The 27,322-nt window shown below is 41.9% G+C and overlaps 43 non-coding genes across 43 annotated transcripts; all 43 read right to left on the bottom strand.

Annotated features, from left to right (window-relative positions):
• Positions 1 to 618: 618 nt before the first annotated feature.
• Positions 619 to 712, bottom strand: trnai-uau (transfer RNA isoleucine (anticodon UAU)). Its single transcript has 2 exons — positions 675 to 712; positions 619 to 654 (listed from the first exon to the last, which is right to left on the bottom strand). It is a non-coding gene; the product is annotated as a tRNA-Ile (tRNA).
• A 271-nt stretch (positions 713 to 983) lies between these two features.
• Positions 984 to 1,077, bottom strand: trnai-uau (transfer RNA isoleucine (anticodon UAU)). The gene is made up of 2 exons: positions 1,040 to 1,077; positions 984 to 1,019 (listed from the first exon to the last, which is right to left on the bottom strand). It is a non-coding gene; the product is annotated as a tRNA-Ile (tRNA).
• A 1,308-nt stretch (positions 1,078 to 2,385) lies between these two features.
• On the bottom strand, positions 2,386 to 2,479 carry trnai-uau (transfer RNA isoleucine (anticodon UAU)). Its single transcript has 2 exons — positions 2,442 to 2,479; positions 2,386 to 2,421 (listed from the first exon to the last, which is right to left on the bottom strand). It is a non-coding gene; the product is annotated as a tRNA-Ile (tRNA).
• Positions 2,480 to 2,651: 172 nt separating this feature from the next.
• On the bottom strand, positions 2,652 to 2,745 carry trnai-uau (transfer RNA isoleucine (anticodon UAU)). The gene is made up of 2 exons: positions 2,708 to 2,745; positions 2,652 to 2,687 (listed from the first exon to the last, which is right to left on the bottom strand). It is a non-coding gene; the product is annotated as a tRNA-Ile (tRNA).
• Positions 2,746 to 5,404: 2,659 nt separating this feature from the next.
• On the bottom strand, positions 5,405 to 5,498 carry trnai-uau (transfer RNA isoleucine (anticodon UAU)). Its single transcript has 2 exons — positions 5,461 to 5,498; positions 5,405 to 5,440 (listed from the first exon to the last, which is right to left on the bottom strand). It is a non-coding gene; the product is annotated as a tRNA-Ile (tRNA).
• Positions 5,499 to 5,693: 195 nt separating this feature from the next.
• trnai-uau (transfer RNA isoleucine (anticodon UAU)) lies at positions 5,694 to 5,787 on the bottom strand. Its single transcript has 2 exons — positions 5,750 to 5,787; positions 5,694 to 5,729 (listed from the first exon to the last, which is right to left on the bottom strand). It is a non-coding gene; the product is annotated as a tRNA-Ile (tRNA).
• Positions 5,788 to 5,960: 173 nt separating this feature from the next.
• Positions 5,961 to 6,054, bottom strand: trnai-uau (transfer RNA isoleucine (anticodon UAU)). The gene is made up of 2 exons: positions 6,017 to 6,054; positions 5,961 to 5,996 (listed from the first exon to the last, which is right to left on the bottom strand). It is a non-coding gene; the product is annotated as a tRNA-Ile (tRNA).
• Positions 6,055 to 6,227: 173 nt separating this feature from the next.
• On the bottom strand, positions 6,228 to 6,321 carry trnai-uau (transfer RNA isoleucine (anticodon UAU)). The gene is made up of 2 exons: positions 6,284 to 6,321; positions 6,228 to 6,263 (listed from the first exon to the last, which is right to left on the bottom strand). It is a non-coding gene; the product is annotated as a tRNA-Ile (tRNA).
• A 195-nt stretch (positions 6,322 to 6,516) lies between these two features.
• On the bottom strand, positions 6,517 to 6,610 carry trnai-uau (transfer RNA isoleucine (anticodon UAU)). The gene is made up of 2 exons: positions 6,573 to 6,610; positions 6,517 to 6,552 (listed from the first exon to the last, which is right to left on the bottom strand). It is a non-coding gene; the product is annotated as a tRNA-Ile (tRNA).
• Positions 6,611 to 6,831: 221 nt separating this feature from the next.
• On the bottom strand, positions 6,832 to 6,922 carry trnai-uau (transfer RNA isoleucine (anticodon UAU)). The gene is given in 2 exon segments: positions 6,832 to 6,867; positions 6,885 to 6,922. It is a non-coding gene; the product is annotated as a tRNA-Ile (tRNA).
• A 473-nt stretch (positions 6,923 to 7,395) lies between these two features.
• Positions 7,396 to 7,489, bottom strand: trnai-uau (transfer RNA isoleucine (anticodon UAU)). Its single transcript has 2 exons — positions 7,452 to 7,489; positions 7,396 to 7,431 (listed from the first exon to the last, which is right to left on the bottom strand). It is a non-coding gene; the product is annotated as a tRNA-Ile (tRNA).
• A 462-nt stretch (positions 7,490 to 7,951) lies between these two features.
• On the bottom strand, positions 7,952 to 8,045 carry trnai-uau (transfer RNA isoleucine (anticodon UAU)). The gene is made up of 2 exons: positions 8,008 to 8,045; positions 7,952 to 7,987 (listed from the first exon to the last, which is right to left on the bottom strand). It is a non-coding gene; the product is annotated as a tRNA-Ile (tRNA).
• Positions 8,046 to 8,217: 172 nt separating this feature from the next.
• On the bottom strand, positions 8,218 to 8,311 carry trnai-uau (transfer RNA isoleucine (anticodon UAU)). The gene is made up of 2 exons: positions 8,274 to 8,311; positions 8,218 to 8,253 (listed from the first exon to the last, which is right to left on the bottom strand). It is a non-coding gene; the product is annotated as a tRNA-Ile (tRNA).
• Positions 8,312 to 9,039: 728 nt separating this feature from the next.
• trnai-uau (transfer RNA isoleucine (anticodon UAU)) lies at positions 9,040 to 9,133 on the bottom strand. The gene is made up of 2 exons: positions 9,096 to 9,133; positions 9,040 to 9,075 (listed from the first exon to the last, which is right to left on the bottom strand). It is a non-coding gene; the product is annotated as a tRNA-Ile (tRNA).
• A 195-nt stretch (positions 9,134 to 9,328) lies between these two features.
• On the bottom strand, positions 9,329 to 9,422 carry trnai-uau (transfer RNA isoleucine (anticodon UAU)). The gene is made up of 2 exons: positions 9,385 to 9,422; positions 9,329 to 9,364 (listed from the first exon to the last, which is right to left on the bottom strand). It is a non-coding gene; the product is annotated as a tRNA-Ile (tRNA).
• Positions 9,423 to 9,860: 438 nt separating this feature from the next.
• Positions 9,861 to 9,954, bottom strand: trnai-uau (transfer RNA isoleucine (anticodon UAU)). The gene is made up of 2 exons: positions 9,917 to 9,954; positions 9,861 to 9,896 (listed from the first exon to the last, which is right to left on the bottom strand). It is a non-coding gene; the product is annotated as a tRNA-Ile (tRNA).
• A 437-nt stretch (positions 9,955 to 10,391) lies between these two features.
• On the bottom strand, positions 10,392 to 10,485 carry trnai-uau (transfer RNA isoleucine (anticodon UAU)). The gene is made up of 2 exons: positions 10,448 to 10,485; positions 10,392 to 10,427 (listed from the first exon to the last, which is right to left on the bottom strand). It is a non-coding gene; the product is annotated as a tRNA-Ile (tRNA).
• Positions 10,486 to 11,510: 1,025 nt separating this feature from the next.
• trnai-uau (transfer RNA isoleucine (anticodon UAU)) lies at positions 11,511 to 11,604 on the bottom strand. The gene is made up of 2 exons: positions 11,567 to 11,604; positions 11,511 to 11,546 (listed from the first exon to the last, which is right to left on the bottom strand). It is a non-coding gene; the product is annotated as a tRNA-Ile (tRNA).
• A 159-nt stretch (positions 11,605 to 11,763) lies between these two features.
• On the bottom strand, positions 11,764 to 11,857 carry trnai-uau (transfer RNA isoleucine (anticodon UAU)). The gene is made up of 2 exons: positions 11,820 to 11,857; positions 11,764 to 11,799 (listed from the first exon to the last, which is right to left on the bottom strand). It is a non-coding gene; the product is annotated as a tRNA-Ile (tRNA).
• A 170-nt stretch (positions 11,858 to 12,027) lies between these two features.
• trnai-uau (transfer RNA isoleucine (anticodon UAU)) lies at positions 12,028 to 12,121 on the bottom strand. Its single transcript has 2 exons — positions 12,084 to 12,121; positions 12,028 to 12,063 (listed from the first exon to the last, which is right to left on the bottom strand). It is a non-coding gene; the product is annotated as a tRNA-Ile (tRNA).
• Positions 12,122 to 12,295: 174 nt separating this feature from the next.
• Positions 12,296 to 12,389, bottom strand: trnai-uau (transfer RNA isoleucine (anticodon UAU)). Its single transcript has 2 exons — positions 12,352 to 12,389; positions 12,296 to 12,331 (listed from the first exon to the last, which is right to left on the bottom strand). It is a non-coding gene; the product is annotated as a tRNA-Ile (tRNA).
• Positions 12,390 to 13,667: 1,278 nt separating this feature from the next.
• On the bottom strand, positions 13,668 to 13,761 carry trnai-uau (transfer RNA isoleucine (anticodon UAU)). The gene is made up of 2 exons: positions 13,724 to 13,761; positions 13,668 to 13,703 (listed from the first exon to the last, which is right to left on the bottom strand). It is a non-coding gene; the product is annotated as a tRNA-Ile (tRNA).
• A 457-nt stretch (positions 13,762 to 14,218) lies between these two features.
• On the bottom strand, positions 14,219 to 14,312 carry trnai-uau (transfer RNA isoleucine (anticodon UAU)). Its single transcript has 2 exons — positions 14,275 to 14,312; positions 14,219 to 14,254 (listed from the first exon to the last, which is right to left on the bottom strand). It is a non-coding gene; the product is annotated as a tRNA-Ile (tRNA).
• Positions 14,313 to 14,481: 169 nt separating this feature from the next.
• Positions 14,482 to 14,575, bottom strand: trnai-uau (transfer RNA isoleucine (anticodon UAU)). The gene is made up of 2 exons: positions 14,538 to 14,575; positions 14,482 to 14,517 (listed from the first exon to the last, which is right to left on the bottom strand). It is a non-coding gene; the product is annotated as a tRNA-Ile (tRNA).
• Positions 14,576 to 14,746: 171 nt separating this feature from the next.
• On the bottom strand, positions 14,747 to 14,840 carry trnai-uau (transfer RNA isoleucine (anticodon UAU)). The gene is made up of 2 exons: positions 14,803 to 14,840; positions 14,747 to 14,782 (listed from the first exon to the last, which is right to left on the bottom strand). It is a non-coding gene; the product is annotated as a tRNA-Ile (tRNA).
• A 1,869-nt stretch (positions 14,841 to 16,709) lies between these two features.
• trnai-uau (transfer RNA isoleucine (anticodon UAU)) lies at positions 16,710 to 16,803 on the bottom strand. The gene is made up of 2 exons: positions 16,766 to 16,803; positions 16,710 to 16,745 (listed from the first exon to the last, which is right to left on the bottom strand). It is a non-coding gene; the product is annotated as a tRNA-Ile (tRNA).
• Positions 16,804 to 16,972: 169 nt separating this feature from the next.
• trnai-uau (transfer RNA isoleucine (anticodon UAU)) lies at positions 16,973 to 17,066 on the bottom strand. The gene is made up of 2 exons: positions 17,029 to 17,066; positions 16,973 to 17,008 (listed from the first exon to the last, which is right to left on the bottom strand). It is a non-coding gene; the product is annotated as a tRNA-Ile (tRNA).
• A 700-nt stretch (positions 17,067 to 17,766) lies between these two features.
• On the bottom strand, positions 17,767 to 17,860 carry trnai-uau (transfer RNA isoleucine (anticodon UAU)). Its single transcript has 2 exons — positions 17,823 to 17,860; positions 17,767 to 17,802 (listed from the first exon to the last, which is right to left on the bottom strand). It is a non-coding gene; the product is annotated as a tRNA-Ile (tRNA).
• Positions 17,861 to 18,900: 1,040 nt separating this feature from the next.
• Positions 18,901 to 18,994, bottom strand: trnai-uau (transfer RNA isoleucine (anticodon UAU)). The gene is made up of 2 exons: positions 18,957 to 18,994; positions 18,901 to 18,936 (listed from the first exon to the last, which is right to left on the bottom strand). It is a non-coding gene; the product is annotated as a tRNA-Ile (tRNA).
• Positions 18,995 to 19,433: 439 nt separating this feature from the next.
• trnai-uau (transfer RNA isoleucine (anticodon UAU)) lies at positions 19,434 to 19,527 on the bottom strand. Its single transcript has 2 exons — positions 19,490 to 19,527; positions 19,434 to 19,469 (listed from the first exon to the last, which is right to left on the bottom strand). It is a non-coding gene; the product is annotated as a tRNA-Ile (tRNA).
• A 172-nt stretch (positions 19,528 to 19,699) lies between these two features.
• trnai-uau (transfer RNA isoleucine (anticodon UAU)) lies at positions 19,700 to 19,793 on the bottom strand. The gene is made up of 2 exons: positions 19,756 to 19,793; positions 19,700 to 19,735 (listed from the first exon to the last, which is right to left on the bottom strand). It is a non-coding gene; the product is annotated as a tRNA-Ile (tRNA).
• A 1,670-nt stretch (positions 19,794 to 21,463) lies between these two features.
• Positions 21,464 to 21,557, bottom strand: trnai-uau (transfer RNA isoleucine (anticodon UAU)). The gene is made up of 2 exons: positions 21,520 to 21,557; positions 21,464 to 21,499 (listed from the first exon to the last, which is right to left on the bottom strand). It is a non-coding gene; the product is annotated as a tRNA-Ile (tRNA).
• A 431-nt stretch (positions 21,558 to 21,988) lies between these two features.
• trnai-uau (transfer RNA isoleucine (anticodon UAU)) lies at positions 21,989 to 22,082 on the bottom strand. Its single transcript has 2 exons — positions 22,045 to 22,082; positions 21,989 to 22,024 (listed from the first exon to the last, which is right to left on the bottom strand). It is a non-coding gene; the product is annotated as a tRNA-Ile (tRNA).
• Positions 22,083 to 22,805: 723 nt separating this feature from the next.
• trnai-uau (transfer RNA isoleucine (anticodon UAU)) lies at positions 22,806 to 22,899 on the bottom strand. Its single transcript has 2 exons — positions 22,862 to 22,899; positions 22,806 to 22,841 (listed from the first exon to the last, which is right to left on the bottom strand). It is a non-coding gene; the product is annotated as a tRNA-Ile (tRNA).
• A 172-nt stretch (positions 22,900 to 23,071) lies between these two features.
• Positions 23,072 to 23,165, bottom strand: trnam-cau (transfer RNA methionine (anticodon CAU)). The gene is made up of 2 exons: positions 23,128 to 23,165; positions 23,072 to 23,107 (listed from the first exon to the last, which is right to left on the bottom strand). It is a non-coding gene; the product is annotated as a tRNA-Met (tRNA).
• A 171-nt stretch (positions 23,166 to 23,336) lies between these two features.
• trnai-uau (transfer RNA isoleucine (anticodon UAU)) lies at positions 23,337 to 23,428 on the bottom strand. The gene is given in 2 exon segments: positions 23,337 to 23,372; positions 23,391 to 23,428. It is a non-coding gene; the product is annotated as a tRNA-Ile (tRNA).
• A 170-nt stretch (positions 23,429 to 23,598) lies between these two features.
• Positions 23,599 to 23,692, bottom strand: trnai-uau (transfer RNA isoleucine (anticodon UAU)). Its single transcript has 2 exons — positions 23,655 to 23,692; positions 23,599 to 23,634 (listed from the first exon to the last, which is right to left on the bottom strand). It is a non-coding gene; the product is annotated as a tRNA-Ile (tRNA).
• A 984-nt stretch (positions 23,693 to 24,676) lies between these two features.
• trnai-uau (transfer RNA isoleucine (anticodon UAU)) lies at positions 24,677 to 24,770 on the bottom strand. Its single transcript has 2 exons — positions 24,733 to 24,770; positions 24,677 to 24,712 (listed from the first exon to the last, which is right to left on the bottom strand). It is a non-coding gene; the product is annotated as a tRNA-Ile (tRNA).
• Positions 24,771 to 25,773: 1,003 nt separating this feature from the next.
• On the bottom strand, positions 25,774 to 25,864 carry trnai-uau (transfer RNA isoleucine (anticodon UAU)). The gene is given in 2 exon segments: positions 25,774 to 25,809; positions 25,827 to 25,864. It is a non-coding gene; the product is annotated as a tRNA-Ile (tRNA).
• A 426-nt stretch (positions 25,865 to 26,290) lies between these two features.
• Positions 26,291 to 26,381, bottom strand: trnai-uau (transfer RNA isoleucine (anticodon UAU)). Its single transcript is given in 2 exon segments — positions 26,291 to 26,326; positions 26,344 to 26,381. It is a non-coding gene; the product is annotated as a tRNA-Ile (tRNA).
• A 157-nt stretch (positions 26,382 to 26,538) lies between these two features.
• Positions 26,539 to 26,629, bottom strand: trnai-uau (transfer RNA isoleucine (anticodon UAU)). Its single transcript is given in 2 exon segments — positions 26,539 to 26,574; positions 26,592 to 26,629. It is a non-coding gene; the product is annotated as a tRNA-Ile (tRNA).
• A 220-nt stretch (positions 26,630 to 26,849) lies between these two features.
• Positions 26,850 to 26,940, bottom strand: trnai-uau (transfer RNA isoleucine (anticodon UAU)). Its single transcript is given in 2 exon segments — positions 26,850 to 26,885; positions 26,903 to 26,940. It is a non-coding gene; the product is annotated as a tRNA-Ile (tRNA).
• A 209-nt stretch (positions 26,941 to 27,149) lies between these two features.
• On the bottom strand, positions 27,150 to 27,240 carry trnai-uau (transfer RNA isoleucine (anticodon UAU)). The gene is given in 2 exon segments: positions 27,150 to 27,185; positions 27,203 to 27,240. It is a non-coding gene; the product is annotated as a tRNA-Ile (tRNA).
• Positions 27,241 to 27,322: the final 82 nt, after the last annotated feature.

Genomic DNA, 27,322 nt, shown 5'->3' with positions numbered 1-27,322 from the left:
CACCAGGTCACGGATCTGCCTCTCCACGGCCTCCAGCTCCAGCTGCACCAAATGTAGCTCGAACGTGTCCTCACCTGCACTCAGAGGTAGAAACAAATCCGCCATTTAAGCAAGTAACAGTGAAACAATGGTAATGTGTGTCATAGAGTATTAGCAATGTAAGCGAGATTAGGAGCAACCACGCTGGCGATGCTAACTGGCTATAAGCTAATAGCAGACTCGGGAAATAAAAAAAATGCAATCTTGAGGCAGTGAACTCCATTGCTACTGAAATGTCTCTCACTTTCTAAAAAGTGCTCCAGGTGAGTCTCGAACTCACAACCTCGACGTTGCTCTGCTGCATACTGCCTTATAAGCACCGCGCACTGACCGATTGCGCCACTGGAAATGCTAACCAGCTGCGCCACTGGAGCTGCTGACCAATTGCGCCACTGGAGCTGTTGACTCAAGTGCAAATTACCAAACACTATGGTCTTTAGTTAGACTGATTTTTTTAACCTAGACCAAGTCTTTGTTCCTAAGTGATAAGAGGAACCTACTTTTCAACTGATCGTTTATGTTAGGCTATGAACTCCATTGTTACTCCATTGTTACATTGTCTCTCGCTTTCTAAAAGCTTGCTCCAGGTGAGGCTCGAACTCACAACCTCGGCATTGCCCTGCTGCGTACTGCCTTATAAGTACCACGCGCTGACCAATTGCGCCACTGGAGCTTCTGACCTATTGCGTCACTGGAGCTGCTGACCTATTGCACCACTGGAGCTGCTAACCAATTGCACCACTTGAGCTGCTGACCAATTGCGCCAGTGGAGCTGTTGACTCAAGTGCATATTACCAAACACTATGGTCTTTAGTTAAAGTGATCTTTCAAGTTAATCCATGATCTTTCCTCTAACTGTTTACAGCCATCTGATTTTCAACTGATCGTTTATGTTAGACTATGAACTCCATTGCTACTGAAATGTCTCTTGCTTTCTAAAAGCTTGCTCCAGGTGAGGCTCGAACTCACAACCTCGGCATTGCTCTGCTGCGTACTGCCTTATAAGTACCGCTCGCTGACCGATTACGCCACTGGAGCTGCTGTCCGACTGCACCACTGGAGCTGTTGACTCAAGTGCAAATTACCAAACACTATGGTCTTTAGTTAGACTGATTTTTTTAACCTAGACCAAGTCTTTGTTCCTAAGTGATAAGAGGAACCTACTTTTCAACTCATCGTTTATGTTAGGCTATGAACTCCATTGTCTCTCACTTTCTAAAAGCTTGCTCCAGGTGAGGCTTAAACTCACAACCTCGGCATTGCTATGCTGCATACTGCCTTACACTGCCATACTTACCACGCGCTGACCAATTGCACCACTGGAGCTTCTGACCTATTACGTCACTGGAGCTGCTGACCTATTGCACCACTGGAGCTGTTGACTCAAGTGCATATTACCAAACACTATGGTCTTTAGTTAAAGTGATCTTTCAAGTTAATGCATGATCTGTTTACAGCCATCTGATTTTCAACTGATCGTTTGTGTTAGGCTATGAACTCCATTGTTACTGAAATGTCTCTCGCTTTCTATAAGCTTGCTCCAGGTGAGGCCCGAACCCACAACCTCGGCATTGCTCTGTTGCATACTGCTTTATAAGTACCGCACACTGACCGATTGCGCCACTAGAGCTGTTGACTCAAGTGCATATTACCAAACCCTATGGTCTTTAGTTAAAGTGATCTTTCAAGTTAATCCATGATCTATCCTCTAACTGTTTACAGCCATCTGATTTTCAACTGATCGTTTATGTTAGGCTATGAACTCCATTGCTACTGTAATGTCTCTCGCTTTCTAAAAGCCTGCTCCAGGTGAGGCTCGAACTCACAAACTCAGCATTGCTCTGCGGCGTACTGCTTTATAAGAACTGATTGCACCACTCGAGCTGCTCATTAATTGCGCCACTGGAGCTGTTGACTAATTGCGCCACTGGAGCTGTTGACTCACATGCATATTACCAAACACTATGGTCTTTAGTTCAAGTGATCTTTCAAGATAATCCATGATCTTTCCTCTAACTGTTTACAGCCATCTACTTTTCAACTGATCGTTTATGTTAAGCTATGAATTCCATTGCTACTGAAATGTCTCTCGCTTTCGAAGGTGAGGCTCGAATTCACAACCTCGGCGTTGCTCTGCTATGTACTGCCTTATAAGTACCGCGCGCTGACCAATTGCGCCACTGGAGCTGTTGACTGAAGTACATATTACCAAACACTATGATGTTTAGTTAGACTGATTTTTAAAATCTTTTTCTAAGTGATAACAAGAATCTACTTTTCAACTGATCGTTTATGTTAGGCTATGAACTCCATTGCTACTGAAATGTCTCTCGCTTTTTAAAACCTTGCTCCAGGTGAGGCTCGAACTCACAACCTCGGCATTGCTCTGCTGCATACTGCCTTATAAGTACCGCGCGCTGACGTATTGCGCCACTGGAGCTGTTGACTCAAGTGCATATTACCAAACACTATGGTCTTTAGTTAGACTGATTTTTTAAACCTAGACCAAGTCTTTGTTCCTAAGTGATAAGAGGAACCTACTTTTCAACTGATCGTTTATGTTAGGCTATGAACTCCATTGCTACTGAAATGTCTCTCGCTTTATAAAAACTTGCTCCAGGTGAGGCTCGAACTCACAACCTCGGCATTGCTCTGCTGCGTACTGCCTTATAAGTACCGCGCGCTGACCTATTGCGCCACTGGAGCTGCTGACCTATTGCGCCACTGGAGCTGCTGATGTAAATGCATATTACCAAACACTATGGTCTTTAGTTAGAATGATTTTTTTAAAAATAGACTGAGTTTTTTTTCTAAGTGATAACAGGAACCTACTTTTCAAATGATCGTTTATGTTAGGCTATTAATTCCATTGCTACTGAAATGTCTCTCGCCTTTTATAATCTTGCTCCAGGTGAGGCTCCAACTCACAACCTCAGCATTGCTCTGCTACGTACTGCCTTATAAGTACCGCGCACTGACCTATTGCGCCACTGGAGCTGTTGACATAAATGCATATTACCAAACACTATGGTCTTTAGTTAGAATGATTTTTTTAAAAATAGACCAAGTGTTTTTTTCTAAGTGATAACAAGAATCTACTTTTCAACTGATCATTTATGTTACGCTATGAACTCCATTGCTACTGTAATGTCTCTCGCTTTTTAAAACCTTGCTCCAGGTGAGGCTCGAACTCACAACCTCGGCATTGCTCTGCTGCGTACTGCCTTATAAGCTGACCTATTGCGCCACTGGAGCTGCTGACCTATTGCGCCACTGGAGCTGTTGACATAAATGCATATTACCAAACACTATGGTCTTTAGTTAGAATGATTTTTTTAAAAATAGACCAAGTGTTTTTTTCTAAGTGATAACAAGAATCTACTTTTCAACTGATCATTTATGTTACGCTATGAACTCCATTGCTACTGTAATGTCTCTCGCTTTTTAAAACCTTGCTCCAGGGGAGGCTCGAACTCACAGCCTCGGCATAGTTCTGCTGCGTACTGCCTTATAAGCTGACCTATTGCGCCACTTAAGCTGCTAACTTAAATGCATATTCCCAAACACTATGGTCTTTAGTTAGATTGATTTTTTTAAAAATTGACTGAGTGTTCTTTTTTTTATTTGATGACAGGAATCTACTTTTCAACTGATCGTTTATGTTAAGCTATGAATTCCATTGCTACTGACATGTCTCTCGATTTCGAAGGTGAGGCTCGAACTCACAACCTCGGCATTGCTCTGCTGCGTACTGCCTTATAAGTACCGCGCGCTGACCTATTGCGCCACTGGAGCTGTTGACTCAAGTGCATATTACCAAACACTATGGTCTTTAGTTAGACTGATTTTTTAAAACCAGACCAAGTCTTTGTTCCTAAGTGATAAGAGGAACCTACTTTTCAACTGATTGTTTATGTTAGGCTATGAACTCCATTGCTAGTGAAATGTCTCTCGCTTTATAAAAGCTTGTTCCAGGTGAGGCTTGAATTCACAAACGCAGCATTGCTCTGCGGAGTACTGCTTTATAAGAACCGATTGCACCACTGGAGCTACTTTCCGATTGTGCCACTGAAGCTGCTTTCCGACTGCACTACTGGAGTTGTTGACTCAAGTGCATATTACCAAACACTATGGTCTATAGTTAGACTGATTTTTAAAATATTTTTTCTAAGTGATATCAGGAACCTACTTTTCAACTGATCGTTTATGTTACGCTATAAATTCCATTGCTACTGTAATGTCTCTCGCTTTCTGAAATGCTGCTCCACGTGAGGTTTCAACTCACAACCTCAGCATTGCTCTGCGATGTACTGCCTTATAAGTACCGCGCGCTGACCTATTGCGCCACTGGAGCTGTTGACTCAAGTGCATATTACCAAACACTATGGTCTTTAGTTAGACTGATTTTTTAAAACCAGACCAAGTCTTTGTTCCTAAGTGATAAGAGGAACCTACTTTTCAACTGATTGTTTATGTTAGGCTATGAACTCCATTGCTAGTGAAATGTCTCTCGCTTTATAAAAGCTTGTTCCAGGTGAGGCTTGAATTCACAAACGCAGCATTGCTCTGCGGAGTACTGCTTTATAAGAACCGATTGCACCACTGGAGCTGCTTTCCGACTGCACCACTGGAGTTGTTGACTCAAGTGCATATTACCAAACACTATGGTCTATAGTTAGACTGATTTTTAAAATATTTTTTCTAAGTGATATCAGGAATCTACTTTTCAACTGATCGTTTATGTTAGGCTATGAACTCCATTGCTACTGAAATGTCTCTCGCTTTCTGAAATGCTGCTCCAGGTGAGGTTTGAACTCACAACCTCAGCATTGCTCTGCGACGTACTGCCTTATAAGTACCAATTGCCCCACTGGAGCTACTTTCCGATTGTGCCACTGAAGCTGCTTTCCGACTGCACTACTGGAGTTGTTGACTCAAGTGCATATTACCAAACACTATGGTCTTTAGTTAGACTGATTTTTTAAACCTAGACCAAGTCTTTGTTCCTAAGTGATAAGAGGAACCTACTTTTCAACTGATCGTTTATGTTAGGCTATGAACTCCATTGCTACTGAAATGTCTCTCGCTTTATAAAAACTTGCTCCAGTTGAGGCTTGAACTCACAACCTCAGCATTGCTCTGCTGCGAAATTGCCTTATATGTACCACGCACTGACCAATTGCGCCACTGGAGCTGTTGACTCAAGTGCATATTACCAAACACTATGGTCTTTAGTTAAAGTGATCTTTCAAGTTAATCCATGATCTTTCCTCTAACTGTTTACAGCCATCTGATTTTCAACTGATCCTTTATGTTAGGCTATGAACTCCATTGCTACTGTAATGTCTCTCGCTTTTTAAAAACTTGCTCCAGGTGAGGCTCGAACTCACAACCTCGGCATTGCTCTGCTGCGTACTGCCTTATAAGTACCGTGCGCTGACCAATTGCACCACTGGAGCTTCTGTCTGACTGCACCAATGAAGCGGCTCTCTCAAACGAATATTACCAAACACTATAGTCTTTAGTTAGACTGATTTTTTAAACCAAGACTAAGTCTTTGTTCCTAAGTCATGAGGAACCTACTTTTCAACTGATCATTTATGTTACGCTATAAATTCCATTGCTACTGTAATGTCTCTCGCTTTTTAAAACCTTGCTCCAGGTGAGGCTCGAACTCACAACCTCGGCATAGCTCTGCTGCGTACTGCCTTATAAGTACCGCGGGCTGACCTATTGCGCCACTGGAGCTGTTGACTTAAATGCATATTACCAAACACTATGGTCTTTAGTTAGAATGATTTTTTTTAAAATAGACCGAGTTTTTTTTTCTAAGTGATAACAGGAACCTACTTTTCAACTGATCGTTTATGTTAGGCTATGAATTCCATTGCTACTGAAATGTCACTCGCCTTTTAAAATCTTGCTCCAGGTGAGGCTCCAACTCACAACCTCGGCATTGCTCTGCTGCGTACTGCCTTATAAGTACCGCGCGCTGACCTATTGCGCCACTGGAGCTGTTGATGTAAACACATATTACCAAACACTATGGTCTTTAGTTAGAATGATTTTTTTAAAATTAGACCAAGTGTTTTTTTCTAAGTGATAACAAGAATCTACTTTTCAACTGATCGTTTATGTTAGGCTATGAACTCCATTGCTACTGTAATGTCTCTCGCTTTTTAAAAACTTGCTCCAGGTGAGGCTCGAACTCACAACCTTGGCATTGCTCTGCTGCGTACTGCCTTATAAGTACCGTGCGCTGAACAATTGCGCCACTGGAGCTTCTGTCTGACTGCACCAATGAAGCGGCTCTCTCAAACGAATATTACCAAACACTATAGTCTTTAGTTAGACTGATTTTTTAAACCTAGACTAAGTCTTTGTTCCTAAGTGATGAGGAACCTACTTTTAAACTGATCATTTATGTTACGCTATAAATTCCATTGCTACTGTAATGTCTCTCGCTTTTTAAAACCTTGCTCCAGGTGAGGCTCGAACTCACAACCTCGGCATTGCTCTGCTGCGTACTGCCTTATAAGTACCGCGCGCTGACCTATTGCGCCACTGGAGCTACTTTCTGATTGTGCCACTGGAGATGCTTTCCGATTGCACCACTGGAGCTGTTGACTCAAATGCATATTACCAAACACTATGGTCTTCATTTAAAGTCATCTTTCAAGATAATCCATGATCTTTCCTCTAACTGTTTACAGCCATCTGATTTTCAACTGATCGTTTATGTTAGGCTATGAACTCCATTGCTACTGAAATGTCTCTCGCTTTTTAAAACCTTGCTCCAGGTGAGGCTTGAACTCACAACCTTGGCATTGCTCTGCGTACTGCCTTATAAGTACCACGCGCTGACCTATTGCGCCACTGGAGCTACTTTCTGATTGTGCCACTGGAGATGCTTTCCGATTGCACCACTGGAGCTGTTGACGTAAATGCATATTACCAAACACTATGGTCTTTAGTTAGACTGATTTTTTAAAATAGACCAAGTCTTTGTTCCTAAGTGATGAGGAACCTACTTTTCAACTGATCGTTTATGTTAGCTATGAACTCCATTGCTACTGAAATGTCTCGCTTTTTAAAATCTTGCTCCAGGTGAGGCTCCAACTCACAACCTCGGCATTGCTCTGCTGTACTGCCTTATAAGTACCACGCTGACCTATTGCGCCACTGGAGCTGTTGACTAAATGCATATTACCAAACACTATAGTCTTTAGTTAGACTGATTTTTTAAAATAGACTGAGTTTTTTCTAAGTGATAACAGGAACCTACTTTTCAACTGATCATTTATGTTACGCTATAAATTCCATTGCTACTGTAATGTCTCTCGCTTTTTAAAACCTTGCTCCAGGTGAGGCTCGAACTCACAACCTCGGCATTGCTCTGCTGCGTACTGCCTTATAAGTACCGCGGGCTGACCTATTGCGCCACTGGAGCTACTTTCTGATTGTGCCACTGGAGCTGTTGACGTAAATGCATATTACCAAACACTATGGTCTTTAGTTAGAATGATTTTTTTTTAAATAGACTGAGTTTTTTTTCTAAGTGATAACAGGAACCTACTTTTCAACTGATCGTTTATGTTAGGCTATTAATTCCATTGCTACTGAAATGTCTCGCTTTTTAAAATCTTGCTCCAGGTGAGGCTCCAACTCACAACCTCAGCATTGCTCTGCTACGTACTGCCTTATAAGTACCGCGCACTGACCTATTGCGCCACTGGAGCTGTTGACATAAATGCATATTACCAAACACTATGGTCTTTAGTTAGAATGATTTTTTTAAAAATAGACCAAGTGTTTTTTTCTAAGTGATAACAAGAATCTACTTTTCAACTGATCATTTATGTTACGCTATAAATTCCATTGCTACTGTAATGTCTCTCGCTTTTTAAAACCTTGCTCCAGGTGAGGCTCGAACTCACAACCTCGGCATTGCTCTGCTGCGTACTGCCTTATAAGTACCGCGCGCTGACCTATTGCGCCACTGGAGCTGTTGATGTAAATGCATATTACCAAACACTATGGTCTTTAGTTAGAATGATTTTTTTTTAAATAGACTGAGTTTTTTTTCTAAGTGATAACAGGAACCTACTTTTCAACTGATCATTTATGTTACGCTATAAATTCCATTGCTACTGTAATGTCTCTCGCTTTTTAAAACCTTGCTCCAGGTGAGGCTCGAACTCACAACCTCGGCATTGCTCTGCTGCGTACTGCCTTATAAGTACCGCGCGCTGACCTATTGCGCCACTGGAGCTGTTGACGTAAATGCATATTACCAAACACTATGGTCTTTAGTTAGAATGATTTTTTTAAAAATAGACTGAGTTTTTTTTCTAAGTGATAACAGGAACCTACTTTTCAACTGATCGTTTATGTTAGGCTATTAATTCCATTGCTACTGAAATGTCTCTCGCCTTTTATAATCTTGCTCCAGGTGAGGCTCCAACTCACAACCTCAGCATTGCTCTGCTACGTACTGCCTTATAAGTACCGCGCACTGACCTATTGCGCCACTGGAGCTGTTGACATAAATGCATATTACCAAACACTATGGTCTTTAGTTAGAATGATTTTTTTAAAAATAGACCAAGTGTTTTTTTCTAAGTGATAACAAGAATCTACTTTTCAACTGATCATTTATGTTACGCTATAAATTCCATTGCTACTGTAATGTCTCTCGCTTTATAAAACCTTGCGCCAGGTGAGGCTCGAACTCACAACCTCGGCATTGCTCTGCTGCGTACTGCCTTATAAGTACCGTGCGCTGAACAATTGCGCCACTGGAGCTTCTGTCTGACTGCACCAATGAAGCGGCTCTCTCAAACGAATATTACCAAACACTATAGTCTTTAGTTAGACTGATTTTTTAAACCTAGACTAAGTCTTTGTTCCTAAGTGATGAGGAACCTACTTTTAAACTGATCATTTATGTTACGCTATAAATTCCATTGCTACTGTAATGTCTCTCGCTTTTTAAAACCTTGCTACAGGTGAGGCTCGAACTCACAACCTCGGCATTGCTCTGCTGCGTACTGCCTTATAAGTACCGTGCGCTGACCAATTGCGCCACTGGAGCTTCTGTCTGACTGCACCAATGAAGCGGCTCTCTCAAACGAATATTACAAAACACTATAGTCTTTAGTTAGACTGATTTTTTAAACCAAGACTAAGTCTTTGTTCCTAAGTCATGAGGAACCTACTTTTCAACTGATCATTTATGTTACGCTATGAATTCCATTGCTACTGTAATGTCTCTCGCTTTTTAAAACCTTGCTCCAGGTGAGGCTCGAACTCACAACCTCGGCATTGCTCTGCTACGTACTGCCTTATAAGTACCGCGCACTGACCTATTGCGCCACTGGAGCTGTTGACATAAACGCATATTACCAAACACTATGGTCTTTAGTTAGAATGATTTTTTTAAAAATAGACCAAGTGTTTTTTTCTAAGTGATAACAAGAATCTACTTTTCAACTGATCGTTTATGTTGGGCTATGAACTCCATTGCTACTGAAATGTCTCTCGCTTTCTGAAATGCTGCTCCAGGTGAGTTTTGAACTCACAACATCGGCATTGCTCTGCTGCGTATTGCCTTATAAGTACCACGCGCTGACCCATTTGGCCACTACAGCTGCTGACTTAAATGCATATTACCAAACACTATGGTCTTTAGTTAAACTGATCTTTCAAGTTAATCCATGATCTTTCCTCTAACTGTTTACAGCCATCTGATTTTCAACTGATCGTTTATGTTAGGCTATGAACTCCATTGCTACTGAAATGTCTCTCGCTTTTTAAAAACTTGCTCCAGGTGAGGCTCGAACTCACAACCTCGGCATTGCTCTGCTGCGTACTGCCTTATAAGTACCGCGCGCTGACCTATTGCGCCACTGGAGCTGTGGACTCAAGTGCATATTACCAAACACTATGGTCTTTAGTTAGACTGATTTTTTAAACCTAGACCAAGTCTTTGTTCCTAAGTGATAAGAGGAACTTACTTTTCAACTGATCGTTTATGTTAGGCTATGAACTCCATTGCTACTGAAATGTCTCTCGCTTTATAAAAACTTGCTCCAGTTGAGGCTTGAACTCACAACCTCAGCATTGCTCTGCTGCGTACTGCCTTATGTGTACCACGCGCTGACCAATTGCGCCACTGGAGCTGTTGACTCAAGTGCATATTACCAAACACTATGGTCTTTAGTTAAAGTGATCTTTCAAGTTAATCCATGATCTTTCCTCTAACTGTTTACAGCCATCTGATTTTCAACTGATCCTTTATGTTAGGCTATGAACTCCATTGCTACTGTAATGTCTCTCGCTTTTTAAAAACTTGCTCCAGGTGAGGCTCGAACTCACAACCTCGGCATTGCTCTGCTGCGTACTGCCTTATAAGTACCGTGCGCTGACCAATTGCGCCACTGGAGCTTCTGTCTGACTGCACCAATGAAGCGGCTCTCTCAAACGAATATTACCAAACACTATAAGTCTTTAGTTAGACTGATTTTTTAAACCTAGACTAAGTCTTTGTTCCTAAGTGATGAGGAACCTACTTTTAAACTGATCATTTATGTTACGCTATAAATTCCATTGCTACTGTAATGTCTCTCGCTTTTTAAAACCTTGCTCCAGGTGAGGCTCGAACTCACAACCTCGGCATTGCTCTGCTGCGTACTGCCTTATAAGTACCACGCTGACCTATTGCGCCACTGGAGCTGTTGACTCAAGTGCATATTACCAAACACTATGGTCTTTAGTTAAAGTGATCTTTCAAGTTAATCCATGATCTTTCCTCTAACTGTTTACAGCCATCTGATTTTCAACTGATCGTTTATGTTGGGCTATGAACTCCATTGCTACTGTAATGTCTCTCGCTTTATAAAAGCTTGCTCCAGGTGAGGCTCGAACTCACAACCTCAGCATTGCTCTGCTGCGTACTGCCTTATAAGTACCGCGCTGACCTATTGCGCCACTGGAGCTGTTGACTCAAGTGCATATTACCAAACACTATGGTCTTTAGTTAAAGTGATCTTTCAAGTTAATCCATGATCTATCCTCTAACTGTTTACAGCCATCTGATTTTCAACTGATCGTTTATGTTGGGCTATGAACTCCATTGCTACTGTAATGTCTCTCGCTTTATAAAACCTTGCTCCAGGTGAGGCTCGAACTCACAACTTCAGCATTGCTCTGCTGCGTACTGCCTTATAAGTACCGATTGCACCACTGGAGCTGCTTTCCGATTGCACCACTGGAGCTGTTGACTAATTGCGCCACTGGAGCTGTTGACTCAAATGCATATTACCAAACACTATGGTCTTTAGTTAAAGTGATCTTTCAAGATAATCCATGATCTTTCCTCTAACTGTTTACAGCCATCTACTTTTCAACTGATCGTTTATGTTACGCTATGAATTCCATTGCTACTGAAATGTCTCTCGCTTTTTAAAACTTGCTCCAGGTGAGGCTCGAACTCACAACCTCGGCATTGCTCTGCTGCGTACTGCCTTATAAGTACCGCGCGCTGACCTATTGCGCCACTGGAGCTGTTGATTCAAGTACATATTACCAAACACTATGGTCTTTAGTTAGACTGATTTTTAAAAACTTTTTCTAAGTGATAACAGGAATCTACTTTTCAACTGATCGTTTATGTTAGGCTATGAACTCCATTGCTACTGAAATGTCTCTCGCTTTTCAAAAGCTTGCTCCAGGTGAGGCTCGAACTCACAACCTCGGCATTGCTCTGCTGCGTACTGCCTTATAAGTACCGCGCGCTGACCTATTGCGCCACTGGAGCTGTTGACTAAATGCATATTACCAAACACTATGGTCTTTAGTTAGACTGATTTTTAAACCTAGACCAAGTCTTTGTTCCTAAGTGATAAGAGGAACCTACTTTTCAACTGATCGTTTATGTTAGGCTATGAACTCCATTGCTACTGAAATGTCTCTCGCTTTTCAAAAGCTTGCTCCAGGTGAGGCTCGAACTCACAACCTCGGCATTGCTCTGCTGCGTACTGCCTTATAAGTACCGCACGCTGACCTATTGCGCTACTGGAGCTGTTGATGTAAACGCATATTACCAAACACTATGGTCTTTAGTTAGATTGATTTTTTTAAAGATAGACCGAGTGTTTTTTTCTAAGTGATAACAGGACCCTACTTTTACAACTGATCGTTTATGTTAGGCTATGAATTCCATTGCTACTGAAATTTCTCTCGCTTTTTAAAAGCTTGCTCCAGGTGAGGCTCGAACTCACAACCTCGGCATTGCTCTGCTACGTACTGCCTTATAAGTACCGCGCGCTGACCTATTGCGCCACTGGAGCTGTTGACGTAAACGCATATTACCAAACACTATGGTCTTTAGTTAGAATGATTTTTTTAAAAATAGACCAAGTGTTTTTTTCTAAGTGATAACAAGAATCTACTTTTCAACTGATCATTTATGTTACGCTATGAATTCCATTGCTACTGTAATGTCTCTCGCTTTTTAAAACCTTGCTCCAGGTGAGGCTCGAACTCACAACCTCGGCATTGCTCTGCTGCGTACTGCCTTATAAGTACCGCTGACCTATTGCGCCACTGGAGCTGTTGACTTAAATGCATATTACCAAACACTATGGTCTTTAGTTAGAATGATTTTTTAAAATAGACCAAGTGTTTTTTCTAAGTGATAACAGGAATCTACTTTTCAACTGATCGTTTATGTTAAGCTATGAATTCCATTGCTACTGAAATGTCTCTCGCTTTTTAAAACTTGCTCCAGGTGAGGCTCGAACTCACAACCTCGGCATTGCTCTGCTGCGTACTGCCTTATAAGTACCGGCGCTGACCTATTGCGCCACTGGAGCTGTTGACTCAAGTGCATATTACCAAACACTATGGTCTTTAGTTAGACTGATTTTTAAACCAGACCAAGTCTTTGTTCCTAAGTGATAAGAGGAACCTACTTTTCAACTGATTGTTTATGTTAGGCTATGAACTCCATTGCTACTGAAATGTCTCTCGCTTTATAAAAGCTTGTTCCAGGTGAGGCTTGAACTCACAACCTCAGCATTGCTCTGCTGCGTACTGCCTTATAAGTACCAGCGCTGACCTATTGCGCCACTGGAGCTGCTTTCCGACTGCACCACTGGAGCTGTTGACTCAAGTGCATATTACCAAACACTATGGTCTTTAGTTAGACTGATTTTTAAAATATTTTTTCTAAGTGATATCAGGAATCTACTTTTCAACTGATCGTTTATGTTAGGCTATGAACTCCATTGCTACTGAAATGTCTCTCGCTTTCTGAAATGCTGCTCCAGGTGAGGTTTGAACTCACAACCTCAGCATTGCTCTGCTGCGTGCTGCCTTATAAGTACCAATTGCCCCACTGGAGCTGCTTTCCGACTGCACCACTGGAGCTGCTTTCCGACTGCACCACTGGAGTTGTTGACTCAAGTGCATATTACCAAACACTATGGTCTTTAGTTAGACTGATTTTTTAAACCTAGACCAAGTCTTTGTTCCTAAGTGATAAGAGGAACCTACTTTTCAACTGATCGTTTATGTTAGGCTATGAACTCCATTGCTACTGAAATGTCTCTCGCTTTATAAAAACTTGCTCCAGGTGAGGCTTGAACTCACAACCTCAGCATTGCTCTGCTGCGTACTGCCTTATATGTACCACGCGCTGACCAATTGCGCCACTGGAGCTGTTGACTCAAGTGCATATTACCAAACACTATGGTCTTTAGTTAAAGTGATCTTTCAAGTTAATCCATGATCTTTCCTCTAACTGTTTACAGCCATCTGATTTTCAACTGATCCTTTATGTTAGGCTATGAACTCCATTGCTACTGAAATGTCTCTCGCTTTTTAAAACTTGCTCCAGGTGAGGCTTGAACTCACAACCTCGGCATTGCTCTGCTGCGTACTGCCTTATAAGTACCGGCGCTGACCTATTGCGCCACTGGAGCTTCTGTCTGACTGCACCAATGAAGCGGCTCTCTCAAGCGAATATTACCAAACACTATGGTCTTTAGTTAGACTGATTTTTAAACCAAGACTAAGTCTTTGTTCCTAAGTCATGAGGAACCTACTTTTCAACTGATCATTTATGTTACGCTATAAATTCCATTGCTACTGTAATGTCTCTCGCTTTTTAAAACCTTGCTCCAGGTGAGGCTCGAACTCACAACCTCGGCATAGCTCTGCTGCGTACTGCCTTATAAGTACCACGCGCTGACCTATTGCACCACTGGAGCTGTTGACTAAATGCATATTACCAAACACTATGGTCTTTAGTTAGAATGATTTTTTAAAATAGACCAAGTCTTTTTTCTAAGTGATAACAGGAACCTACTTTTCAACTGATCGTTTATGTTAGGCTATGAACTCCATTGCTACTGAAATGTCTCTCGCCTTTTAAAATCTTGCTCCAGGTGAGGCTCCAACTCACAACCTCGGCATTGCTCTGCTGCGTACTGCCTTATAAGTACCGCGCGCTGACCTATTGCGCCACTGGAGCTGTTGACTTAAATGCATATTACCAAACACTATGGTCTTTAGTTAGAATGATTTTTTAAAATAGACCAAGTGTTTTTTTCTAAGTGATAACAAGAATCTACTTTTCAACTGATCGTTTATGTTAGGCTATGAACTCCATTGCTACTGTAATGTCTCTCGCTTTTTAAAAACTTGCTCCAGGTGAGGCTCGAACTCACAACCTCGGCATTGCTCTGCTGCGTACTGCCTTATAAGTACCGCGCGCTGACCTATTGCGCCACTGGAGCTTCTGTCTGACTGCACCAATGAAGCGGCTCTCTCAAACGAATATTACCAAACACTATGGTCTTTAGTTAGACTGATTTTTTAAACCTAGACTAAGTCTTTGTTCCTAAGTGATGAGGAACCTACTTTTCAACTGATCATTTATGTTACGCTATAAATTCCATTGCTACTGTAATGTCTCTCGCTTTTTAAAACCTTGCTCCAGGTGAGGCTCGAACTCACAACCTCGGCATTGCTCTGCTGCGTACTGCCTTATAAGTACCGGCGCTGACCTATTGCGCCACTGGAGCTGCTTTCCGACTGCACCACTGGAGCTGCTTTCCGACTGCACCACTGGAGCTGTTGACTCAAATGCATATTACCAAACACTATGGTCTTTAGTTAAAGTGATCTTTCAAGATAATCCATGATCTTTCCTCTAACTGTTTACAGCCATCTGATTTTCAACTGATCGTTTATGTTAGGCTATGAACTCCATTGCTACTGAAATGTCTCTCGCTTTTAAAACCTTGCTCCAGGTGAGGCTCGAACTCACAACCTCAGCATTGCTCTGCTGCGTACTGCCTTATAAGTACCGCGCTGACCTATTGCGCCACTGGAGCTGTTGACTAAATGCATATTACCAAACACTATGGTCTTTAGTTAGAATGATTTTTTAAAATAGACCAAGTCTTTTTCTAAGTGATAACAGGAACCTACTTTTCAACTGATCATTTATGTTACGCTATAAATTCCATTGCTACTGTAATGTCTCTCGCTTTTAAAACCTTGCTCCAGGTGAGGCTCGAACTCACAACCTCGGCATTGCTCTGCTGCGTACTGCCTTATAAGTACCACGCTGACCTATTGCGCCACTGGAGCTGCTTTCCGACTGCACCACTGGAGCTGTTGACGTAAATGCATATTACCAAACACTATGGTCTTTAGTTAGAATGATTTTTTAAAATAGACTGAGTTTTTTTCTAAGTGATAACAGGAACCTACTTTTCAACTGATCGTTTATGTTAGCTATGAACTCCATTGCTACTGAAATGTCTCTCGCTTTTAAAACCTTGCTCCAGGTGAGGCTCCAACTCACAACCTCAGCATTGCTCTGCTACGTACTGCCTTATAAGTACCGGCGCTGACCTATTGCGCCACTGGAGCTGTTGACATAAATGCATATTACCAAACACTATGGTCTTTAGTTAGAATGATTTTTTAAAATAGACCAAGTGTTTTTTCTAAGTGATAACAAGAATCTACTTTTCAACTGATCATTTATGTTACGCTATAAATTCCATTGCTACTGTAATGTCTCTCGCTTTATAAAACCTTGCTCCAGGTGAGGCTCGAACTCACAACCTCGGCATTGCTCTGCTGCGTACTGCCTTATAAGTACCACGCTGACCTATTGCGCCACTGGAGCTTCTGTCTGACTGCACCAATGCATATTACCAAACACTATGGTCTTTAGTTAGACTGATTTTTAAAATAGACCAAGTGTTTTTTCTAAGTGATAAGAGGAACCTACTTTTCAACTGATCATTTATGTTACGCTATAAATTCCATTGCTACTGTAATGTCTCTCGCTTTTAAAACCTTGCTCCAGGTGAGGCTCGAACTCACAACCTCGGCATTGCTCTGCTGCGTACTGCCTTATAAGTACCGCGCTGACCTATTGCGCCACTGGAGCTGCTTTCCGACTGCACCACTGGAGCTGTTGACTCAAATGCATATTACCAAACACTATGGTCTTTAGTTAGACTGATTTTTTAAAATAGACCAAGTCTTTGTTCCTAAGTGATAACAGGAACCTACTTTTCAACTGATCGTTTATGTTAGGCTATGAACTCCATTGCTACTGAAATGTCTCTCGCTTTATAAAAGCTTGCTCCAGGTGAGGCTCGAACTCACAACCTCGGCATTGCTCTGCTGCGTACTGCCTTATAAGTACCGCGCGCTGACCTATTGCGCCACTGGAGCTGTTGACTCAAGTACATATTACCAAACACTATGGTCTTTAGTTAGACTGATTTTTTAAAATAGACCAAGTCTTTTTCTAAGTGATAACAGGAACCTACTTTTCAACTGATCGTTTATGTTGGGCTATGAACTCCATTGCTACTGAAATGTCTCTCGCTTTCTGAAATGCTGCTCCAGGTGAGGTTTGAACTCACAACCTCTGCATTGCTCTGCTGCGTATTGCCTTATAAGTACCACGCGCTGACCAATTGCGCCACTGGAGCTGTTGACTTAAATGCATATTACCAAACACTATGGTCTTTAGTTAAACTGATCTTTCAAGTTAATCCATGATCTTTCCTCTAACTGTTTACAGCCATCTGATTTTCAACTGATCGTTTATGTTAGGCTATGAACTCCATTGCTACTGAAATGTCTCTCGCTTTTTAAAAACTTGCTCCAGGTGAGGCTCGAACTCACAACCTCGGCATTGCTCTGCTGCGTGCTGCCTTATAAGTACCGCGCTGACCTATTGCGCCACTGGAGCTGTTGACTCAAGTGCATATTACCAAACACTATGGTCTTTAGTTAGACTGATTTTTTAAACCTAGACCAAGTCTTTGTTCCTAAGTGATAAGAGGAACCTACTTTTCAACTGATCGTACATGTCAGGCTATGAACTCCATTGCTACCGAAATGTCTCTCGCTTTCTGAAAGCCTGCTCCAGGTGAGGTTTGAACTCACAACCTCTGCATTGCTCTGCTGCGTATTGCCTTATGTGTACCACGCGCTGACCAATTGCGCCACTGGAGCTGTTGATTCAAGTGCATATTACCAAACACTATGGTCTTTAGTTAAAGTGATCTTTCAAGTTAATCCATGATCTTTCCTCTAACTGTTTACAGCCATCTGATTTTCAACTGATCGTTTATGTTAGGCTATGAACTCCATTGCTACTGTAATGTCTCTCGCTTTTTAAAAACTTGCTCGAGGTGAGGCTCGAACTCACAACCTCAGCATTGCTCTGCTGCGTACTGCCTCATAAGTACCGTGCGCTGACCAATTGCGCCACTGGAGCTTCTGACTGCACCAATGAAGCGGCTCTCTCAAACGAATATTACCAAACACTATAGTCTTTAGTTAGACTGATTTTTTAAACCTAGACTAAGTCTTTGTTCCTAAGTGATGAGGAACCTACTTTTCAACTGATCATTTATGTTACGCTATAAATTCCATTGCTACTGTAATGTCTCTCGCTTTTTAAAACCTTGCTCCAGGTGAGGCTCGAACTCACAACCTCGGCATTGCTCTGCTGCGTACTGCCTTATAAGTACCGCTGACCTATTGCGCCACTGGAGCTGCTTTCCGATTGCACCACTGGAGCTGCTTTCCGATTGCACCACTGGAGCTGTTGACTCAAATGCATATTACCAAACACTATGGTCTTTAGTTAAAGTGATCTTTCAAGATAATCCATGATCTTTCCTCTAACTGTTTACAGCCATCTGATTTTCAACTGATCGTTTATGTTAGGCTATGAACTCCATTGCTACTGAAATGTCTCTCGCTTTTTAAAACCTTGCTCCAGGTGAGGCTCGAACTCACAACCTCGGCATTGCTCTGCTGCGTACTGCCTTATAAGTACCGCGCTGACCTATTGCGCCACTGGAGCTGTTGACTCAATGCATATTACCAAACACTATGGTCTTTAGTTAGAATGATTTTTAAAATAGACCAAGTCTTTTTTCTAAGTGATAACAGGAACCTACTTTTCAACTGATCGTTTATGTTAGGCTATGAACTCCATTGCTACTGAAATGTCTCTCGCTTTTTAAAAGCTTGCTCCAGGTGAGGCTCGAACTCACAACCTCAGCATTGCTCTGCGTACTGCCTTATAAGTACCGATTGCACCACTGGAGCTGCTTTCCGACTGCACCACTGGAGCTGTTGACATAAATGCATATTACCAAACACTATGGTCTTTAGTTAGAATGATTTTTTTAAAAATAGACCAAGTGTTTTTTTCTAAGTGATAACAAGAATCTACTTTTCAACTGATCATTTATGTTACGCTATAAATTCCATTGCTACTGTAATGTCTCTCGCTTTTTAAAACCTTGCTCCAGGTGAGGCTCGAACTCACAACCTCGGCATTGCTCTGCTGCGTACTGCCTTATAAGTACCGCGCGCTGACCTATTGCGCCACTGGAGCTGTTGACTCAAGTGCATATTACCAAACACTATGGTCTTTAGTTAGACTGATTTTTTAAAACCAGACCAAGTCTTTGTTCCTAAGTGATAAGAGGAACCTACTTTTCAACTGATCGTTTATGTTAGGCTATGAACTCCATTGCTACTGAAATGTCTCTCGCTTTATAAAAGCTTGCTCCAGGTGAGGCTTGAACTCACAACCTCGGCATTGCTCTGCTGCGTACTGCCTTATAAGAACCGATTGCACCACTGGAGCTGCTTTCCGACTGCACCACTGGAGTTGTTGACTCAAGTACATATTACCAAACACTATGGTCTTTAGTTAGACTGATTTTTAAAATCTTTTTCTAAGTGATAACAGGAATCTACTTTTCAACTGATCGTTTATGTTAGGCTATGAACTCCATTGCTACTGAAATGTCTCTCGCTTTTCAAATGCTTGCTCCAGGTGAGGTTTGAACTCACAACCTCGGCATTGCTCTGCTGCGTACTGCCTTATAAGTACCGCGCGCTGACCTATTGCGCCACTGGAGCTGTTGACTCAAGTGCATATTACCAAACACTATGGTCTTTAGTTAGACTGATTTTTTAAACCTAGACTAAGTCTTTGTTCCTAAGTGATAAGAGGAACCTACTTTTCAACTGATCGTTTATGTTACGCTATGAACTCCTTTGCTACTGAAATGTCTCTCGCTTTATAAAAGCTTGCTCCAGGTGAGGCTTGAACTCACAACCTCGGCATATCTCTGCTGCGTACTGCCTTATAAGTACCACGCGCTGACCTATTGCGCCACTGGAGCTGTTGACTCAAGTGCATATTACCAAACACTATGGTCTTTAGTTAAAGTGATCTTTCAAGTTAATCCATGATCTTTCCTCTAACTGTTTACAGCCATCTGATTTTCAACTGATCGTTTATGTTAGGCTATGAACTTCCATTGCTACTGTAATGTCTCTCGCTTTTTAAAACTTGCTCCAGGTGAGGCTCGAACTCACAACCTCGGCATTGCTCTGCTGCGTGCTGCCTTATAAGTACCGCGCTGACCTATTGCGCCACTGGAGCTGCTTTCCGACTGCACCACTGGAGCTGTTGACTAAATGCATATTACCAAACACTATGGTCTTTAGTTAGACTGATTTTTAAAATAGACCAAGTCTTTGTTCCTAAGTGATAAGAGGAACCTACTTTTCAACTGATCGCTTATGTTAGGCTATGAATTCCATTGCTACTGAAATGTCTCGCTTTTTAAAACTTGCTCCAGGTGAGGCTTGAACTCACAACCTCAGCATTGCTCTGCTGCGTACTGCCTTATAAGAACCGATTGCACCACTGGAGCTGTTGACTCAAATGCATATTACCAAACACTATGGTCTTTAGTTAGACTGATTTTTAAACCTAGACCAAGTCTTTGTTCCTAAGTGATAAGAGGAACCTACTTTTCAACTGATCGTTTATGTTACGCTATGAACTCCATTGCTACTGTAATGTCTCTCGCTTTTTAAAACCTTGCTCCAGGTGAGGCTCGAACTCACAACCTCGGCATTGCTCTGCTGCGTACTGCCTTATAAGTACCGCGCTGACCTATTGCACCACTGGAGCTGCTTTCCGATTGCACCACTGGAGCTGTTGACTCAAATGCATATTACCAAACACTATGGTCTTTAGTTAGACTGATTTTTTAAACCTAGACCAAGTCTTTTTCTAAGTGATAACAGAATCTACTTTTCAACTGATCATTTATGTTACGCTATAAATTCCATTGCTACTGTAATGTCTCTCGCTTTATAAAACCTTGCTCCAGGTGAGGCTTGAACTCACAACCTCAGCATTGCTCTGCTGTACTGCCTTATAAGTACCGATTGCACCACTGGAGCTGCTTTCCGACTGCACCACTGGAGCTGCTTTCCGATTGCACCACTGGAGCTGTTGACTCAAATGCATATTACCAAACACTATGGTCTTTAGTTAAAGTGATCTTTCAAGATAATCCATGATCTTTCCTCTAACTGTTTACAGCCATCTGATTTTCAACTGATCGCTTATGTTAGGCTATGAACTCCATTGCTACTGAAATGTCTCTCGCTTTTTAAAACTTGCTCCAGGTGAGGCTTGAACTCACAACCTCAGCATTGCTCTGCGTACTGCCTTATAAGAACCGATTGCACCACTGGAGCTGCTTTCCGACTGCACCACTGGAGCTGCTTTCCGACTGCACCACTGGAGCTGCTTTCCGATTGCACCACTGGAGCTGCTTTCCGACTGCACCACTGGAGCTGCTTTCCGACTGCACCACTGGAGCTGTTGACTCAAATGCATATTACCAAACACTATGGTCTTTAGTTAAAGTGATCTTTCAAGATAATCCATGATCTTTCCTCTAACTGTTTACAGCCATCTGATTTTCAACTGATCGTTTATGTTAGCTATGAACTCCATTGCTACTGAAATGTCTCTCGCTTTTTAAAAGCTTGCTCCAGGTGAGGCTCGAACTCACAACCTCGGCATTGCTCTGCTGCGTACTGCCTTATAAGTACCGCGCGCTGACCTATTGCGCCACTGGAGCTGTTGACTTAAATGCATATTACCAAACACTATGGTCTTTAGTTAGACTGATTTTTAAAATAGACCAAGTCTTTTTCTAAGTGATAACAGGAACCTACTTTTCAACTGATCGTTTATGTTAGGCTATGAACTCCATTGCTACTGAAATGTCTCTCGCTTTTTAAAAGCTTGCTCCAGGTGAGGCTCGAACTCACAACCTCGGCATTGCTCTGCTGCGTACTGCCTTATAAGTACCAGCGCTGACCTATTGCGCCACTGGAGCTGTTGACTCAATGCATATTACCAAACACTATGGTCTTTAGTTAGAATGATTTTTTAAAATAGACCAAGTGTTTTTTTCTAAGTGATAACAAGAATCTACTTTTCAACTGATCGTTTATGTTGGGCTATGAACTCCATTGCTACTGAAATGTCTCTCGCTTTCTGAAACCTTGCTCCAGGTGAGGCTCGAACTCACAACCTCGGCATTGCTCTGCTGCGTACTGCCTTATAAGTACCGCGCGCTGACCTATTGCGCCACTGGAGCTGCTTTCCGATTGCACCACTGGAGCTGTTGACTCAAGCATATTACCAAACACTATGGTCTTTAGTTAGACTGATTTTTTAAAATAGACCAAGTGTTTTTTCTAAGTGATAACAGGAACCTACTTTTCAACTGATCGTTTATGTTAGGCTATGAACTCCATTGCTACTGAAATGTCTCTCGCCTTTTAAAATCTTGCTCCAGGTGAGGCTCCAACTCACAACCTCGGCATTGCTCTGCTACGTACTGCCTTATAAGTACCGCGCACTGACCTATTGCGCCACTGGAGCTGTTGACATAAACGCATATTACCAAACACTATGGTCTTTAGTTAGAATGATTTTTTTAAAAATAGACCAAGTGTTTTTTTCTAAGTGATAACAAGAATCTACTTTTCAACTGATCGTTTATGTTGGGCTATGAACTCCATTGCTACTGAACTGTCTCTCGCTTTCTGAAATGCTGCTCCAGGTGAGTTTTGAACTCACAACATCGGCATTGCTCTGCTGCGTACTGCCTTATAAGTACCGCGCTGACCTATTGCGCCACTGGAGCTGTTGACTCAAATGCATATTACCAAACACTATGGTCTTTAGTTAAAGTGATCTTTCAAGTTAATCCATGATCTTTCCTCTAACTGTTTACAGCCATCTGATTTTCAACTGATCGTTTATGTTAGGCTATGAACTCCATTGCTACTGAAATGTCTCTCGCTTTTTAAAACCTTGCTCCAGGTGAGGCTCGAACTCACAACCTCGGCATTGCTCTGCTGCGTACTGCCTTATAAGTACCGCGCGCTGACCTATTGCGCCACTGGAGCTGTTGACTCAAGTGCATATTACCAAACACTATGGTCTTTAGTTAGACTGATTTTTTAAACCTAGACCAAGTCTTTGTTCCTAAGTGATAAGAGGAACCTACTTTTCAACTGATCGTTTATGTTAGGCTATGAACTCCATTGCTACTGAAATGTCTCTCGCTTTATAAAAGCTTGCTCCAGGTGAGGCTTGAACTCACAACCTCGGCATATCTCTGCTGCGTATTGCCTTATGTGTACCACGCGCTGACCAATTGCGCCACTGGAGCTGTTGATTCAAGTGCATATTACCAAACACTATGGTCTTTAGTTAAAGTGATCTTTCAAGTTAATCCATGATCTTTCCTCTAACTGTTTACAGCCATCTGATTTTCAACTGATCCTTTATGTTAGGCTATTAATTCCATTGCTACTGAAATGTCTCTCGCTTTTTAAAATCTTGCTCCAGGTGAGGCTCGAACTCACAACCTCAGCATTGCTCTGCTGTACTGCCTTATAAGTACCGCGCGCTGACCTATTGCGCCACTGGAGCTGTTGACATAAATGCATATTACCAAACACTATGGTCTTTAGTTAGAATGATTTTTAAAATAGACCAAGTCTTTGTTCCTAAGTGATAAGAGGAACCTACTTTTCAACTGATCGTTTATGTTACGCTATCAATTCCATTGCTACTGTAATGTCTCTCGCTTTTTAAAACCTTGCTCCAGGTGAGGCTCGAACTCACAACCTCGGCATTGCTCTGCTGCGTACTGCCTTATAAGTACCGCGCGCTGACCTATTGCGCCACTGGAGCTGTTGACTCAAGTGCATATTACCAAACACTATGGTCTTTAGTTAGACTGATTTTTAAAATAGACCAAGTCTTTGTTCCTAAGTGATAAGAGGAACCTACTTTTCAACTGATCGTTTATGTTAGGCTATGAACTCCATTGCTACTGAAATGTCTCTTGCTTTTCAAATGCTTGCTCCAGGTGAGGCTCGAACTCACAACTTCAGCATTGCTCTGCTGCGTACTGCTTTATAAGAACCGATTGCACCACTGGAGCTGCTTTCCGACTGCACCACTGGAGTTGTTGACTCAAGTGCATATTACCAAACACTATGGTCTTTAGTTAGAATGATTTTTTAAACACAGACCAAGTCTTTGTTCCTAAGTGATAAGAGGAACCTACTTTTCAACTGATCGTTTATGTTAGGCTATGAACTCCATTGCTACTGAAATGTCTCTCGCTTTATAAAAGCTTGCTCCAGGTGAGGCTTGAACTCACAACCTCAGCATTGCTCTGCGTACTGCCTTATAAGTACCAGCGCTGACCTATTGCGCCACTGGAGCTGTTGACTTAAATGCATATTACCAAACACTATGGTCTTTAGTTAGACTGATTTTTAAAATAGACCAAGTCTTTTTCTAAGTGATAAGAGGAACCTACTTTTCAACTGATCGCTTATGTTAGGCTATGAATTCCATTGCTACTGAAATGTCTCTCGCTTTTTAAAACCTTGCTCCAGGTGAGGCTTGAACTCACAACCTCGGCATTGCTCTGCTGCGTACTGCCTTATAAGTACCGCGCTGACCTATTGCACCACTGGAGCTGCTTTCCGATTGCACCACTGGAGCTGTTGACTCAAGTACATATTACCAAACACTATGGTCTTTAGTTAGACTGATTTTTAAAATCTTTTTCTAAGTGATAACAGGAATCTACTTTTCAACTGATCGTTTATGTTAGGCTATGAACTCCATTGCTACTGAAATGTCTCTCGCTTTTTAAAACCTTGCTCCAGGTGAGGCTCGAACTCACAACCTCGTCATAGCTCTGCTGCGTACTGCCTTATAAGTACCACACGCTGACCGATTGCACCACTGGAGCTGTTGACTCAAGTGCATATTACCAAACACTATGGTCTTTAGTTAGACTGATTTTTTAAAACCAGACCAAGTCTTTGTTCCTAAGTGATAAGAGGAAACTACTTTTCAACTGATCGTTTATGTTAGGCTATGAACTCCATTGCTACTGAAATGTCTCTCGCTTTATAAAAGCTTGCTCCAGGTGAGGCTTGAACTCACAACCTCAGCATTGCTCTGCTGCGTACTGCCTTATAAGTACCGATTGCACCACTGGAGCTGCTTTCCGACTGCACCACTGGAGTTGTTGACTCAAGTGCATATTACCAAACACTATGGTCTATAGTTAGACTGATTTTTAAAATATTTTTTCTAAGTGATATCAGGAATCTACTTTTCAACTGATTGTTTATGTTAGGCTATGAACTCCATTGCTACTGAAATATCTCTCGCTTTCTGAAATGCTGCTCCAGGTGAGGTTTGAACTCACAACCTCAGCATTGCTCTGCGACGTACTGCCTTATAAGTACCAATTGCCCCACTGGAGCTACTTTCCGATTGTGCCTCTGAAGCTGCTTTCCGACTGCACCACTGGAGTTGTTGACTCAAGTGCATATTACCAAACACTATGGTCTTTAGTTAAAGTGATCTTTCAAGTTAATCTTTCCTCTAACTGTTTACAGCCATCTGATTTTCAACTGATCCTTTATGTTAGGCTATGAACTCCATTGCTACTGTAATGTCTCTCGCTTTTTAAAAACTTGCTCCAGGTGAGGCTTGAACTCACAACCTCAGCATTGCTCTGCTGCGAAATTGCCTTATATGTACCACACGCTGACCAATTGCGCCACTGGAGCTGTTGACTCAAGTGCATATTACCAAACACTATGGTCTTTAGTTAAAGTGATCTTTCAAGTTAATCCATGATCTTTCCTCTAACTGTTTACAGCCATCTGATTTTCAACTGATCCTTTATGTTAGGCTATGAACTCCATTGCTACTGTAATGTCTCTCGCTTTTTAAAACCTTGCTCCAGGTGAGGTTTGAACTCACAACCTCAGCATTGCTCTGCGTACTGCCTTATAAGTACCACGCGCTGACCTATTGCGCCACTGGAGCTGCTTTCCGATTGCACCACTGGAGCTGTTGACTCAAGTACATATTACCAAACACTATGGTCTTTAGTTAGACTGATTTTTAAAATCTTTTTCTAAGTGATAACAGGAACCTACTTTTCAACTGATCGTTTATGTTACGCTATAAATTCCATTGCTACTGTAATGTCTCTCGCTTTTCAAATGCTTGCTCCAGGTGAGGCTTGAACTCACAACCTCAGCATTGCTCTGCTGCGTGCTGCCTTATAAGTACCGATTGCACCACTGGAGCTGTTGACTCAAGTACATATTACCAAACACTATGGTCTTTAGTTAGACTGATTTTTAAAATCTTTTTCTAAGTGATAACAGGAATCCACTTTTCAACTGATCGTTTATGTTACGCTATAAATTCCATTGCTACTGTAATGTCTCTCGCTTTTTAAAAGCTTGCTCCAGGTGAGGTTTGAACTCACAACCTCGGCATTGCTCTGCGTACTGCCTTATAAGTACCACACGCTGACCGATTGCACCACTGGAGCTGTTGACTCAAGTACATATTACCAAACACTATGGTCTTTAGTTAGACTGATTTTTAAAAACTTTTTCTAAGTGATAACAGGAATCTACTTTTCAACTGATCGTTTATGTTACGCTATAAATTCCATTGCTACTGAAATGTCTCGCTTTTTAAAAGCTTGCTCCAGGTGAGGCTTGAACTCACAACCTCAGCATTGCTCTGCGTACTGCCTTATAAGTACCACGCGCTGACCTATTGCGCCACTGGAGCTGCTTTCCGATTGCACCACTGGAGCTGCTTTCCGACTGCACCACTGGAGCTGTTGACTCAATGCATATTACCAAACACTATGGTCTTTATTTAAAGTGATCTTTCAAGTTAATCCATGATCTTTCCTCTAACTGTTTACAGCCATCTGATTTTCAACTGATCGTTTATGTTACGCTATAAATTCCATTGCTACTGAAATGTCTCTCGCTTTATAAAAGCTTGCTCCAGGTGAGGCTTGAACTCACAACCTCAGCATTGCTCTGCGTACTGCCTTATAAGTACCACGCGCTGACCTATTGCACCACTGGAGCTGCTTTCCGATTGCACCACTGGAGCTGCTTTCCGACTGCACCACTGGAGCTGTTGACTCAAGTGCATATTACCAAACACTATGGTCTTTAGTTAGACTGATTTTTAAAATCTTTTTCTAAGTGATAAGAGGAATCTACTTTTCAACTGATCGTTTATGTTACGCTATAAATTCCATTGCTACTGAAATGTCTCTCGCTTTATAAAAGCTTGCTCCAGGTGAGGTTTGAACTCACAACCTCAGCATTGCTCTGCGTACTGCCTTATAAGTACCACGCGCTGACCTATTGCACCACTGGAGCTGCTTTCCGATTGCACCACTGGAGCTGTTGACTCAATGCATATTACCAAACACTATGGTCTTTAGTTAGACTGATTTTTAAA

This window comes from Onychostoma macrolepis, chromosome 23, assembly GCF_012432095.1.
Source record: "Onychostoma macrolepis isolate SWU-2019 chromosome 23, ASM1243209v1, whole genome shotgun sequence".
Classification (NCBI taxonomy): domain Eukaryota; kingdom Metazoa; phylum Chordata; class Actinopteri; order Cypriniformes; family Cyprinidae; genus Onychostoma; species Onychostoma macrolepis.
Note: the sequence above shows the minus strand (reverse complement) of the source record. Positions and strands in the feature narration are given on the sequence as shown.